Source organism: Otolemur garnettii, unplaced genomic scaffold, assembly GCF_000181295.1.
Source record: "Otolemur garnettii isolate 467f Iridium unplaced genomic scaffold, OtoGar3 scaffold00091, whole genome shotgun sequence".
In the NCBI taxonomy this organism is placed as follows: domain Eukaryota; kingdom Metazoa; phylum Chordata; class Mammalia; order Primates; family Galagidae; genus Otolemur; species Otolemur garnettii.
Window position 1 is genome coordinate 6,711,259 of NW_003852486.1, and position 3,723 is coordinate 6,714,981.

The 3,723-nt window shown below is 46.1% G+C and overlaps 1 pseudogene; it reads left to right on the forward strand.

Annotated features, from left to right (window-relative positions):
* Positions 1-1,382: 1,382 nt before the first annotated feature.
* Positions 1,383-2,919, forward strand: LOC105887492 (annotated as a pseudogene).
* The last annotated feature ends 804 nt before the right edge of the window (positions 2,920-3,723 follow it).

Below are 3,723 nucleotides of genomic sequence, written 5' to 3' on the forward strand. Positions count from 1 at the left end.
CATCACATTATGGTACAAGAGCCTCTGAGCCTCATCAAGGAGCTCCCATTCTTCTGGAGAAAATGGCCATATCCTTGAAGATCACAAAACAAAACCCTGTCATGATGGATGTGATCAATTCCATGATCAGGATCTCTCCTAGGACCAAAATTCACATTGTCACACATTTATCCCCTGGTTGCCCTCCTCCCCTTGTCCCACATCAGAGAACACTACAGGCCTCAATGCCACTGTTGCTCAGTTGGTCTTCATGGTGCTATTGGTCACTGTGGGTCCTCTCACAGCAACAACAGGCAGGTGAACAGACATCTAAGTTCTCAGCCTTCCATGCAGGGAACTACCCTCTCTTGTCAGACAATTGCCCTGGAATTCCCCCAAAATGTGGTTCCCAAACACACCCAAAGATGTAGGTTCATACTTCACTTACATCCTCAATGCCAATGGCCATGGAACATAAGTTCACACTCCTGCATGTGCCCATCATTCTTTCCACTTTATCTCTCTCCCCCAACTGCATTCTCACTCTCCACTCCAATCCTATAACACAGGCATTTCCTCGGCCATCCTACATCTAACTCAGCACAAGGCAACCAGGAAGGGCTTGCAAATCGAAGAGAATCTAGTACTACTGAGACCTCTGATGGTTTCCACTGTCAAAAACAGCCCCAAATCCTCCTCTGAAGGCCTCCCAACTGGACTCTGTTCCTTAATTCAACCTCAGTCACCCAAAACCACCCGCAGACCTCAGATATTCAGACCCTTTACCACTTTTATTGCTCTTGATAATAACTACCTTCCTTTCTTGCTATTTTTTATTCAAAACCTTGCCCCACTAGCCCTCTAGCCCAGGTCAGTGACTTTCCAAGATAACCACTTGTACCTAAACTTATCTACCTGCATGACTGAAATTCCCTAGATACAGCAAAAGTTGTTAAGCTCCTGGAATGAGCCCCCACTCCACTCCCTCCCACCTTGGGCCCTACCCTTCTCCTTTCTGACCTGGCATTAATATTATCATCAGGACCTAGATTTTCTCTACTAAATGGGACATACCTTGTTATGGCCGAATGTTTCTATGTACAAGCACTAACACAATGAAACCTAACACAGGCATGTGGTACCATGCCCCCAGCACCCGGGCAGCCACAGCTCCCCACCCTGCACGGGGTGCAGAGCACCCACATAGCAGCAGCCCAGCTCTAGAGAGTAGCTCCTTGGTTGTGGACACTATGGGCAGGCTGGACATCACTGGGCTGGTGGGGCTTCTACAAGAACTAGAAAAGGCAGGGCTCCATTCCGGCTGCTGCGTTTGGGCTGCCAACGGGGCAGGTGCCAGGAGCCAGGGACTCAGCTGCATCCAGATATCATTACGTATCAAGAAAATGAAAAAGCAGAGGAAACTTCTATGGAGGAAAGGAATCCACTTTGCCTTTTCTGAGAAATGGAATACTGGATTTGGAGGCTTTGAGACGTTTTATTTTCACCAACATTTGTACATTCTGAAAGCTAAGTTTGGAAGACCAATTACTCGGGATAGACAGTTGAGACATTTCCAGAATAGAAAAAAGGCTGCTCAGATCCAGAAAATGTGGATCCACAACGAACCTCTTTGTGCTAAGACCAAGTCCAGTGTGGCTGCCCAGAATATTAGTACTCTGTCCTCTAAAGTAAAAAGAAGGGACGCTAAACACTTCATTTCCTCCTCAAGGACTCTCTTGAAACTCCAAACCAAGACATTTCTGACATCAGCAAAGAACTCTGATTATGAATATAGTAGAGAAAAAACTCTTTTGAAGGCAGTTTCTGACTTTCCAGCAAATAGTGTTTTAGGACAGGCAAATGGTCACAAACTTAGGACAGAGCTGCAAATTTCTGACTTTCCCATGAAGTTCAATGGGGAGAACCAAAGTCCAGATGAGAGTGGCACAATTGTGGTTACCTTGAGTAACCGTAAGAGAAAGTGCTGTTGTTATGGCTGCTACCAGGGGCTGAAGAACCATAGAAATGGGGGACCCCTAATTCCAAAAAAGTTCCAACCTGACCAACGTAGAAGAAAATGGTCTCTTCTTATGCTGTATGAAAAATTATCCATGATTAGATGTCACACTTCAGAACAAGGAGCAAAGTTTGAAAGCTAAGAAAAGCCCAGCAAAGCTGGGTGCAGAAGGTCACTAGGGACCATCAAGAAACACTTAGGGAGAATGGTGAAGGTGGCAGTTGCAGCCCCTTTCCTTCCCCAGAACCTAAAGACCCTTCTTGTCAGCATTAGCTGTACTTTCCAGATACGGACAATGCAGTGGTGAAGGATAAGAACTCTCATAAGCCTGATAGCCATACTAAAGGAAGTCCTTTCTTGGACAAGGAGCTTAGTTTAGAGGAAGCATTTCCTGACCAACAGAATGGCAGTGCCATTCTGGGACCAGTCACCCTGTTCTCCTAAGCGGAAGTATACAGAGTTAATTCAGGACACCCCCTTATCAGAACATCATTCTAGTAATGTGTTCATCTCAGAAACTGAGAGAGAAATTATGACTCTGGGTCAGGAAAATCGGAGTACTGTCAGTGATGACAGAGTAAAACTGTCAGAGTCTGGAACAGATATATCTATGAGTAGTGCAGATGGCCCTGTATCTGAAGAGACTTCAAAATGAGAACTCATACCAAATGGTGGAGGATGGATCTCTCAAGCAGAACATTCTTAGTTCTTAGTTGTTGGACCACCCTTACTGTAAAAGTTCACTGGAGGCTCCCGTGGTATGCAGTGGACTCAAACTATAAAATCAAATGGGTGGTGGAAAGAACAGTCAGAAAGGGTCTCCAGTGGATGATGAACAGCTGTGAATCTGTTTTTCTGGTATGCACTCTTCCTTTATTCTCCCCCAAACTCCAGCCCATACTGCTGACAATTTTCCCTTCTAGAAGAATCTAGTTTTTCCTCCCACTCATGGATTTTCCTTAAAGGAGTTAGACATTTTTCTTGAAGCCTTTTATATCCCTACATCATGTAGATATTCCATAATTTATTTAATCCTCGACTGGGACAGGTGCGGTGGCTCACGCCTATAATCATAGCACTCTTGGAAGCTGAGGTGGGCAGATTGCCTGAGCTCACAAGTTCAAGACCAGCCTGAGCTAGAGCAAGACCCCTGTCTCTAATAATAGCCAGGCATTGTGTCAGGTGCCTGTAGTCCCAACCTTAGGAGGTTGAGACAAGAGAATCGCATGACCCCAAGAGTCTGAGGTTGTTGTGAGCTATGACACCACAGCCCTCAACCCGGGACAACAAAGCAAGACTCTGTCCAAAAAAAAAAAAGGCTCAGTGCCCATAGCGCAGTGAGTAGGGCTCTAGCCACACACACCAAGGCTGGCAGGTTTGAGCCTGGCCTGGGCCTGCTAAACAACAATGACAACTGCAATTAAAAAATAGCCGGGTGTTGTGGCAGGTGCCTATAGTCCCAGTGAATTGGGAGGCTGAGGCAAGAGAATCGCTTGAGCCCAAGAGTCTGAGGTTGCTGTGAGCTGTGATACTACTGCACTCAACCTGGGGTGACAAAGTGAAACTCTGTCCAAAAAAAAAAAAGAAAAGGCTCAGCATCCATAGCTCTGTGAGTAGGGCACCAGCCACATATACCGAAGCTGGCAGGTTCAAGCCTGGGCTGGGCCTGCTAAACAATGACAACTGCAACCAAAAAATAGCTGGGTGTTGTGGCAGGCACCTGTAGT